Consider the following 12,159-nt stretch of genomic DNA (forward strand, 5'->3'; position numbering starts at 1 on the left):
TTTTGGTAACGTCCAGAGCTAAAGAATGTGGCAAACGGAAAATCATCTTCAGCTGCTGATCCCTTTGCTCACAACAGAACACACCTTTTAAGGTTTCCATTGTGGGCTGAGAACCAATGGCTCTCCAGGAACCTCTTAAATTTTTTTCCTTTATTCTTCTCTTGTACATTAAATCCCGACTGCAGTTTCTCCTCTCTCAATTCTTCCTAGACCTCTCTTTACCTCCCCTATGCACAAGATCCACTACTCCATTTCTTTTCAAGAAATAATAAGGAAAAGAAGGGGAATAGGAGGAGGAAGTGGAAGAGGACGAAGAAGAGAAAGAGGAGGAAGAGGAGGAAGAAGAGGAAGAAGAAGAAAGAGAAGGAGGAGGAAGAAGAGGAGGAAGATAAGAGGAAGGGGAAGAAGAGGAGGAGAATGAGAAGGAGGAGCAGAAGGAGGAGGAGGGGGAAGAGGATGAGGAGGATGAGGATGAGGATGAGGAGAATGAGGAGGGTGAGAAGGAGAAGGAGGAGGATGAGGTTGAGGAGGATGAGGATGAGGAGGAAGAGGAGAAGAAGAAGGAGGAGGAGGAGGAGGAGGAGGAGGAGGAGGAGGAGGAAGAACAGACCTCCAAGGGTTATCCACTGAACATGGCAGAATAAGTTACAGTAAGAATGGGCACAAACCAAGGCTAGACACAGCAAAACCAGTAGGAGGAAAAGGGTCCTAAGTGCAGGCAGGCAAAATGGTCAGAGATATCTCATACTTTACCCTTAGAAGTCTCACACGAATACCAAGCTAACAACTGTAAACTATATGCAGAGGACCTAGCTTAGATTCATACAAGATCCAAAACTGTCCCCAGAGTTTCTGTGAGCCCCTACAAGCCCTGCTTATTTGATTCTGTGTGTCGTGTTCTCAGTCATCTGACTCTTATAATCTGTCCTTCACAGAGCTGGAGGGGGTTTCCCCAGCTCTGTATAGTATTTGGCTGTGGGTTTCTGTATCATCTCCTATTACTTGCTGGATGATGCTCTTATTATGACAATTGGTCTAGGTACCAATCTAAAAGTAGAGCAGAATACCATCAGGAATCATGTTTGGTTCTATTCAGGGTCTCTAAGGTATCTAATGATCATTCCCTATTGAGTTATTTAGTGTCCACAAGCTTCTGTACTTTTCATAGTTTCTATTGCTGTTGATATTTAGCATTATGCCATTGTGTTCTGATAGAATGCGGCCTGTTATTTTAATTTTGCTATATGTATTGAGATGTGCTTTGTGTTTTAATATGCAGTCAATTTTAGGTAACATTCCATGACCTTTTTAGAAGACTGTTTTTTCTTCAGTATTTGGGTAGAGTGCTCTGTAGATATATTTTAGAGCCATTTGATTTATGTCATTTTAGTCCAGTGGTTTTTGTTTAGTTTCTGTTGTGGTAACCTGTCTATTGGTGACAGTGGGGCATTGAAGTCCTTCACTAAAACTGTGTTGGAATTAATATCTTGTTTTGGATCTAGTAATATTTCTTTTATGAGTAAGGTGTTACTAGGGTGATGGTGCTCCTTCTAAAGGGAATTTAGCTTTTTGAACAGATCTGCATGGTTTTAAGAAAGGTACAGAATGGACTGTTGGTTGGCTAATTGTCTTTCATACTTTCTTAGAATGTCCCCATTAGTGTCTTTTCTGCCTTGCATGAATATTTATTCTAATTTTCCACCTTTCAAGTTCTTAAGGCTTGAATTTCTCTTCTAGGCACCAATTGCCTGTACTTTATTCTCTTTTCTATCAGTTTAAATAGACATATTTGACATCTATTAAGTATTTATTACATGCTAGATAATATGCCAAGCATATTATCTATGACTGTGATCTAGATTTTATTGTTAACTCATTTTTTGTATGAAAAAAAAGTTGCTACATATCTTAATTCATATTTTGAAAAATAGCTCTCCCAAAACAGAGTTTGATTTTATTTTTTCATCCACAGTCTTTATCAATAAGAAAAACTTAGTTTTATGAGAGATGAGTTTTTCTTTGTGAAAGTTGAGTCAAGTCACTGGCCAGGCATCTGTGTACTATCAGAAGAGACACAAGTACATCAGTACATAAGAAAAGAATGAAAACACTACCCAGAGAGAGGCTTTATTCAACTCATTAATTCCCAAACTAATATGTGCAGAGTCAAGTCCTTTGTGATTCATATGATGGAGTGAGTCTTCTGTGTTATATGTGCCTGACAAATGCACTCATGGTAAGTGCAATTGATTTTAATGCAAACAAATGTGTGATGGTTAACATTTCTTGTTGGTGTGACAGGATCTGGCATTGCTTAGGAGACAAACCTCTGGACATGTCAGTTAGGGAGTTTCAAGGCTGAATTGAGGTTACAAGATCTGTAGGGAGTGACTGCAATTCTGAATTAGTGTGTATTGTTTGACATGAGCTGGCCCTGTCCAGGACTGATGCCTTATAGCTATGAGAATTTGGCAAAGCTTTTCCCAAAGATCAGACTGGGAAACACAAAGTCTTACTTTGCTTCAAATACACGTGTTTATGAATGATTGACCAGTGTGTGTGTAGGAAAACTAGTGACTGCAGCTTTCTTCTTATAGATGTTTACAGCATGATACTGAATGCCTGTAAACACCTCTGCCGTGAGTAGCCAACTGCCCCCCGCTTGGCTGTACACAATAAACATGCTGAGTTTCCAGGTTGTTGTGGGTGCCGTCACTTCATCCAAGTGCACACAGCATACCTGACCTCAGCTTTCCTGTACATGTGTCTGTGTCTCTGTTCTTCCTTTATTCCTTCATGACCCAGTCAGGTGTACAGATCTACATCGGGCATGGTGAAGACCTCCCCTAAATGTGGGCAGCACCATTCCATTCTGTAGGCTAGTGTTCTGGACTAAATAAAAACTAGAGCATCTTCTGGGTGTATGCCCAGGAGTGGTATAGCTGGGTCCTCCGGTAGAACTATGTCCAATTTCTGGAGGAACTGCCAAACTGATTTCCAGAGTGGTTGTACCAGCTTGTAATCGCACCAGCAATGAAGGAGTGTTCCTCTTTCTCCACAACCTTGCCAGCATCTCCTGTCACCTGAGTTTTGTTCTCAGCCATTCTGACTGGTGTGAGGTAGGATCTCATGGTTGTTTTGATTTGCATTTCCCGGATGACTAAGGATGCTGAACATTTCTTTAGGTGGTTCTCAGCCATTCGATATTCATCAGTTGAGAATTCTTTGTTTAGCTCTGTAGCCCATTTTTAATAGGGTTATTTGGTTCTCTGGAGTCTAACTTCTTGAGTTCTTTGTTTACATTGGATATAGGCAACAGGGATTTGTTCTTGTTTTTTGTTTTTGTTTTTGTTTTGGAGGGGAAACTGGGAAAGGAGAAATCATATGACATGTAAATAAAGGAAATATCTAATAAAAAATGTAAAAAAAAGTAGAAAAGCTGAGCATTTATCACTCTCTAACTGCGGATGCTGTATGACCAGTTGCCTCATGCTCTGGTGCATGCTTTCACAAACATGACTGGCTATACCCTTATTTGGCTCATTTTCTTCTTTAACTCATTTTTGTCAGGCATTTTGAACTAACACCAAGAAAAGCAAGTAATACCATGTGCGTTTAGAAATGTTTTCTTCCACTTTAAAAAAAAAAAGCCTCATTGAAAAGTTCCTCATTGATTTCTGCAATGTTATAAATCTTTAAATATGTTCCTTAAATTTTCTTCAGAGAGTCTCCTCAGGGTCAAAACTAATGAGGGAAATCAGTCTTTATGATCATACCTTGTTTCTACTCAAAGGAGTCACTGTGAATTTGACCACCATCTCATTCACTAGAATTGCTACTGTATACCCTTGTATTATAGAAGCTTATTATAGAAGTAACTGAAGCTTAGAGAAGGTATGTAGCTTCCTGGTTGAATGATGGTGATGGGAGACAAGGCATTGACAGCTTTGTGCTGCTGTCTCATAAGAGGCCACTGCCCTGAGACTCTGTCTTCTTGAATCTCTTTGACCACCTCCATCAGTTTCCTAGCTCCTGAAATCACAAAATTTTCACTCTGTCCCATTCTTACTCTGTTCCCTTTGCGTACCAAATTCTTCCCATCCTAAGGTGAGGCGACTAATCATTTGTGTAATGGCTATAAAGACGTTTTAGTCCATTTTCTATTGCAACATCAAATGATATAAATTTTGGAATCTATAAAGGAAAGGTTTATTTAGCGCATAGTTCTAGAAGGTTAAGAATATGATGTCAGTATCTGCTTGGCTCCTGCTAAGGACCTTGTGTCAACTTACAGTAGAAGAATGGAAGATGCCAGGTATGTACAGAAGAGCATGTGTGAGTGATGGCAGCCTGGTGGGGGTGTGAGGGACTCAGTTTAACAAAATCTAATTTAGTCTCAAGAAAACTAATTCAATTCCATGTGACCAAGTCCTTTCTCAGGAAAACCTAACTCAATCTGTCCAGAAAGCTATTAATCTATTCACGAGACTAGTGCCATCATGACTACACCTTAAAAGCCCCCATTTTCTCCTCATACTGTTATAGAGACAAGTAATTTTGAGTATGAATTTTCCCAGTTACAAACTACATCCAAACCACAAAAAGGAAGAAGAAGGCGACATTTTCTGTAATCTCTAAGTTTCTTTATGGACAGCTTGTTAGGAAAATTTACTTAAACTAGGAACACAGGATGAGAACATTTGAAGGATGGAGACTCTAAAGTGTGTCTTAAATGCCATGAAGGTATTAAATGTTATTAACTTAAGAAACGCAGCCAGCACAGCCACAAGAAGCAGGGTCTCAGCTGACATGTTGTTCCAGACTGTAATTCCACGTCCGTGCATATGATTCCCAAATACGTGCTATGATGAAAATTTATAGAAATGTGTTTTACAGACACAAAAGCAGAGAAACAAAGGGCAGGATCTTACAGACAGATCAAAGGGACATGTAAGACGATTGTGTATGTGACCCTATCTGTAAGCCTCTCTATTTAAGTGGCGACTCACCAGACAGAGACTTTTATTTTTTTGTTTAGTGTTAAAAGATGTATGGCTGGATGGGGCTATAAAATTGCATTTTGCTGAAGGTTACTACATTACAAGTCATAAGGAACCTGTGTTTTGGTAAGTAGAATGAGGAAATTTGTCTACATGATTATGAGGGAACTCTAACAAATCCTGAAGATATACGGGAGTTAGCCATATGTACACTTTAAGTTGTTTTTCAGAAACATATTTATTTCTGCTCAAAGGACAAAAAGAAACAAACTTAATGATAAGATAGCTTAAATGAGGGGCGACTAGGTGTTCTCTCTGCCTGCAATAGAATTGACTTCTCCATCTGGATGCCACACATTTCATGTTCTGTCACAAAACGAAGCTGTTAATAAGGGGGAGAGAGTGTGAAAGAAAAATCCTTCCAAATTACGATTCACAGTTGGAATGGGTAAGCACTTAAATGTTAATGACAATAACACCATTACTGCTCTGCCTGAAAATAAATGTAGGTTTGAAGAATCCATGCTCGGATGCAGAGAAATGGAGTTCGCATCAGGATTCTGATTCAGACTCACACCATCTGCGAAATGTCAAGGTCATACATCAAGGCTGTTGTGTCCCCTACTGTGTTTTTCCCCGCAGTTTGGTCAGGAACAGTATTGTCCTTCTTGACTTCCCCCAGAGGTTAACATTTCTATTTGAATCACTTTTCTGGACTTTTTAATTCTGATTTTTATTTTTTGATATCTTTTCAAGGTACAGAATTGTTGCAACTTTCCAGACCCTCAACCTTTGTCAGTTTTTTAAACTTGCTTTCTTCTAGCTCTTTCTAGAAATAGGTAGATACATTACTACTATCCTTTTTCTTGAACCATTTGAGTGTTAAGTTCTAGATATATGGCCAGTTTTTCTTAAACACATTGGAGGCTATTTACCACAAAAGGGATGTCATCCGCATGTGGTCCCAATTAGCAGCTATGCCCGCGCACTTGGACCCACAGTGCCCAGCTGTCCTATTAATGCCCTGGATCCCATTCAGACTTACACATTTCATTTAGTTATGACGCTGCTTCAGACTTCCTCAACTTAGAATGGCTCTCTGTCTCAAATACCACAGTCCTGACTATTTTTAAAAGTAGAAAAACAATCTTTTTAAGTTAATCACGATTGCCACAGACAACCGTTTGATCTGGGCTCATCCGATGTTTCCTCTGAGTAAGACTGAATACAAAAGAAAGAGTTAGTGGTGCAGCGATGACTGTGATGGCCCAAGTAAGTTTTACTTTTAAATAGGAATGAATTGAAAAGTGTTTAAAAATATTGGGGGAAACATTTAAATATAACAGAAATATTTGTGTATGTAAAGGATATAACTTTTTGATATAGAGTTCCTAAAAAATACAGGGGATCGGATCAAAATAGAGATGACATTAATTTCAAATGGGAACATAGTTGGGGGCTAGAGACGATGATTATGGTAGGGTAGGCATAGATTGTATATTGCTGTTGGAATGGTGAGTCTCTGGTTGGTGGTGTCTAATTTCTCTCACAGCAGGAGAGAGTAGCAAAGGGGAAGTTGGAGAAAGGATGTTTCAGTATTTGAGATTAGGAAAGAAATTTCAAAGCAGGTACATACATACAAAGCAGGAATCATGGAGTGAATGGGTATTAATACTGAATTGGCAATTATGAAGGAATCAATCAACTTTGATGTGAAAATCTTTCTTGAGCATCCAGAGACTTGGATCTAGGTGTGGGTAAATGGATTCATTTGTGCTCATTTATATTTATAACTGGGCTTTTCCCTACATTAATACAATGGAATGGTGAGGATCAAAGTGCCCAGAATCACCTCAAAGTGATAAGCAGTGTAACTTAAATGATATAAGAATAAGAGTTATAAAAATAGAGGGGCTTATGGACTTGGAGGGGGAAAGGATTTCTTTATTGTCCAAAGGAGAAGTGAGATTGGAATATGGTACCTTTGTGTTAGTGATTTTAGAGATTGGCGTTGCTACGGATTTGGAGACGTGAATAGATTGCCAAAGTCAAGTCCTATTTACTGTTCTATTGCTTTGAATAGAAACCGTCTAATTGAGGAATTGATTACAGTTTCAAAGGGTTAGTCCATAATCATCATGGTGGGTAATGTGGGAGCAGGCAGGCAGGCAGTTCAGAACAATGAAGCGGTAGCTGAGGGCTTACATCTTCGTTTAGAAAACGAAGGCAGAGACTGGACCTGGCTTGGGCTTTTGTAACTCAAAGTCCACTTCCTCCACACATCTCCTCCAACAAGGCTATACGCCCCTCCCCCCAAATCCTTCCTAAGTAGTCCACCAAATGGGAACTAAAGATTAAAATATATGATCCTATGGTGCCATTTTTCACTCAAACCATCACAAGTGATAGGGGAGGCTACTAGGGATCTCAAGGCTGAGTAACAAAAACCCATGGGGCTTTCCAGATAGCATTCAGCTATTGAACTAGTCATATGCATCATAGCTAAGGAACAATTAACCATTTTGTGATTTTTCTCAGAGTATCCAAATTTTATAGCACAAAATTTGAATGTTTGTTACATATAGACACAAGTATTGATGGTTCTGTGTACTGGGCTGGCTTACTTTTTCTCGTAAGCCCCCCCTTCTTCCCAGGGAATTATTTAAAGGGTCCATAACTATCAGTTTCTCTAAATTAAGGAATCATATTTTGAAATGAATTAAAAGATACAAGGCTTCAACTCTTCAAATTTTTCATTTTTTATTAGTTATTTGAGATTTTTATACAATGTTTTTAATGTTGTTAATTGAATCTTCTAAAATAGTTAATTTATTTTTTATGTTTTGAGATTATAACATAAGTACAAAATTTTCCTCTTCCCTTTCCTCCTTTCAAACTCTCCCCTATATTCTTCCTTGCTCTCCTTTAAATTCATGGCAACTTTTAAAATGTGTGGTTGAAGCCTGCCTCCTTGATCCCCCTTCTCATTCCCATATCTATTGCTATTATCTCTGTTCATTTCGTGTTTGGACAGTCATAGTGTTGAGACTTTAAGGGTGTAGCTTCTGACTTTACTAGGAAATACAACCTCACAGCAAACTCTTTCTTATCCTGGCTCTTAAAATCTTTCTGCCTGCTTTTCCACAATTCATTCCCTCTCTCACCTCTTCCCAGATCCACCCTACTTCCCTTTTCTACCCATTCAACTTTTTTTTTTAATCCATCAATGTCAATTTGTGCTACCCAGATATTCTTGGATGTGCGGTCTTCTGCTGGAGAGTGTTCAACTTGCCTTTAGAAAAAGCTGTTCATCCCTCTCCCAGCAGCTAGTGCTTGCCCAAAGTTGTATGATGTGGTGGGGTTATGTGCCTTGCTTCCCTCTCCATCCCATCCTGCCATTGGGTCTGCCTCAGGCTTGTGTAGGATTTGTTCATGGGGTCCCAACCACCTTGAGTTCATATGTGTGGCTGCTCTGCTGTATCCAGAAGATTGATTTCTTGTGTTTCACTGCTTCATGTTCTTAATCTTTCTACTTCCTCTTCTGCAATGATTCCTGAGCCATGAGTGGGGTGCAGACACATGTGTGTGTGTGTGTGTGTGTTTGAGAGAGAGAGAGAGAGAGAGAGAGAGAGAGAGAGAGAGAGAGAGAGAGAGAGAGAGAGAGAGCAGGTGTGTCTTTGTGTGTATGTCTGTTTCTTTGCATGTGTGTGTGTCTATGTGTGTTTTTTTTGTGTGTGTGTCTTTGTAGTTTGTGTATAAAGTCTATATGCCCTTTCTAGGACTGCACATTCTTTTTTAAAAAAAAAAGATTTTTAAAAGATTTACATATATTTATATATTTATTTATTTACATATTTTATATATGTGAGTGCACTGTCACTGTCTTCAGACACACCAGAAGAGGGCATCAGAAACCCATTACAGATGGTTGTGAGCCACCATGTGGTTGCTGGGAATTGAACTTGGGACCTTTGGAAGAGCAGTCAGTGCTTTTAACCTCTGAGCCATCTCTCCAGCCCTAGACCTGAATATTCTTTAGTCTTTTATTCTTTGCACGTGCTTATTATTGCATTAATCATTATCCTTTGGAAGTAGAGGCATCGATCTAGGGTATAATGAATGTTAGGTCATTAAGAGTCAGTTTAGTAATATGTCCCTTTAGTTGTGTAATTCTACTCTCCTAGGGCTCATGAATTATCTGGCTACAGGTTCTTAGCTTCTACTAGACCCCAGAAGCTAACTAATAAAATTCCCCATGCTAACAATCTATTACATCTTTTGGAGTTGTTGGCCAGTCATGTTCCATGAACTCCCAAACATTATAAGCTTGGTTACCATTTAGAACTTCATGGTATAATCCCACTGATGAAGCCACCTTTTCTATTTTTGTATATTTATTACAAATAATGATGAGTTTCCTAAAGATATTTTAATATATCATGTACATTGCCCTACTATACCCTCCTTTCCCTCCAGCCAGTCCCTTTTATTAATTGATAATCCAAACTTTACTACACATCACATGTGTGCACATTTCACAAACACACAGACATATTTTGTATATATCTATATATAATATGGAATTCACACATGATAGAAATCATTCCATATTTATATTTGAGAGTCTGACATAATCAACTGATGCCATGATTTCCAGTAGCATTCACCTTCTTGAAGATGACATAATTTTGTTTTTTCTAAAAATGGTTAAATAAGATTCCAAAAATGGTTGTTATTTAATATTTTTTTATCACAAGCTTTTATGTTGACCATATCAAGTAAAACACTAATATATACTTGTGTTGTAACTTAATAACTCATGACATGTTCCTTGTTTGCTTAGTAAGGGTCGACTAATTTTATGGCATATTTATATTTAATGAGAAAATACAGATACATAGACATACAACTTACTTTATTAATTGCAATTTCTATTGTCTCTTTATTTTCATATTTTTGGTTAAGTCATTTGCTATACCATGAAGTTATAGTATTATTGTAATGCTTTACAGTACTTAATAAATATAATTAAAGTTTGGTTCTTTCAAAAATTATTTATGAAATACAATGACTGAGCATTCAACCTTAGTTGTCAGGAAGTTCAGATTTATAGTTCTTGTTTCCTACCATCCTAAGTTTTCCTAAATTTATGCTTTCCTTTGGCAATAATTCACACTACCTGCACAGAATATATGGTATCTCTCTCTGCAAAACACTGATATTTCTAAAAAAAACTTGTGGAGTGGACGAAGTATTTGACTTTCTGAAGTTATTGGGATCATGGTCCATTGGTACATTTCTTACCTCATTCGCACTTTGCTGTCCACCAATAACTTTACATTAATATGAGGTTTATTACAGCACCCTTTAGAGCTATTTTATTATTTGTAAATGAGTAGTGCTATAAATATTGTCATGTTTGGAAGACAATAACTTAGTGAGATTCATCTTTCTTCATAAACAAATTTTACTTGCAAACTGTGCTGGCCATAACTTTACTCTCCATCCTTGCCTACATTTTCCCTCATAAATAAATTTCTTAGAACTTTGTAATATATGCATATATGTATATGCATCAATGTATGTTTTATTAAGCTGTTAAATTCTGGAGTTTTAACAGCTTCCTATTTTGTTACCAGATTGTTTGACAGTTAACATGTCTTATTTTTCAAATTTGAAATGGAGTTGGTATAAGACACAAGACATGAATATTGCCAGTTCCCTGAAAATTGGACATAGTCTCCATCATTGTCCAAGGCCCCACCTCTGGAGATAGAAGCTTTGGTGATATCTTTCAACATCACTCTGAGAAGGGACAGAACATTTAAACCATAAATATGTGTTTCTTTTACCTAGAAATAAGCTTATGAGGAAGGTTAAAGAACGGGCAGAAATACATTTGGGAATTTGGATAGCTAAGCCTAAACGGAGTACTTTAGTTGTTATAAAGTAATTGATTATAGAATTTCTTTGAGATCCAAAAACACATCCATGCTTATTCAGTTAAATATGTCAGAAAACAGTCAACCAGTCAAACAAACAAACAAACACACACAGTCAAAGGAACATGTAACTCTAGGCTCATCACAGTAGGATGAATTCAGCCTAGATGGGAGTCTTATTTTTCTGAGGTATTGAAAATTTGTAGTCTGAGACACCAAGAAAAACTGGAGAATTTCAAAGGTATTTATGCTTATTTCTTTACTTTATAAACCATTTTGCTTAAAATAGAGGAACAATTTTAATTATAACTTTTAAGGGAACACATTTTTTTCTGATAGTAAGATGAATCATGATCCGTTTATGGGGATTTAGATTGGATACATGGAGACTTAGAATGCAGTTTCCAAGGAAGATAAAGTTGCTCATTTCTTTCCAGATCAATTTACCAAATGCAAGTCTATATGCAAATTTAGTGTGTACTAATTAATTAATTAGGATGTGGTTTAATTCAACTCTGAGATTGTTAATTTAGTTACATGAGGATTTTAGGTCTTTTTTTTATCATGAATAATAACCATTTTGGGCTTTTTTATTTGTCAGGAGAATTTTTTTAATGACCTAACATTTGAGAATAATAAATTTTCTGGACACTAGTCAGAGAACTTCTTTAGGTTGCTGACTGGCTAGCTAGAGGTCCAATACATCTTTCTTGGTGAGACTCACCTTGGTAAAGTGAAAAATGTCTTTGTGCCTTAGCTTCAAGTTTTATCCAACTCAAAATTTTAGCTCAGGCCACAGACATAAGTAAATTGATTTAGAGAGAACATGGGAAGATTTCTCTAGTATTTATCAAAGAATATTGTATTTGAGTCAAAATAATTAGCTTTATTGTATGAACAGAGCCTCAGGCTACAATCAAAATGTTAACTGTGCCATCAACAATAACAGCAAAACAATGTGATATTTAATTTTTCAGTTTTGTTTTATGAAAAAAAGAATGCTGTCAACCAAAATAAATCTCTGGGACATTTTTCTTTACATTGGCCCTAGCTGCTTGTTCTCAACTTTTCACACTCTGGTCATTGTCACCGTAAAGAAAATTACTGTCGCCTGGTAGTTGTGGTGCACGCCTTTAATCCCAACACTTGGAAGGCAGAGGCAGGTGGATTTCTGAGTTAGAAGCCAGCCTGGTCTACCGAGTGAGTTCCAGGACAGT

The sequence above is a fragment of the Mastomys coucha genome, unplaced genomic scaffold (assembly GCF_008632895.1).
Source record: "Mastomys coucha isolate ucsf_1 unplaced genomic scaffold, UCSF_Mcou_1 pScaffold13, whole genome shotgun sequence".
Taxonomy (NCBI): domain Eukaryota; kingdom Metazoa; phylum Chordata; class Mammalia; order Rodentia; family Muridae; genus Mastomys; species Mastomys coucha.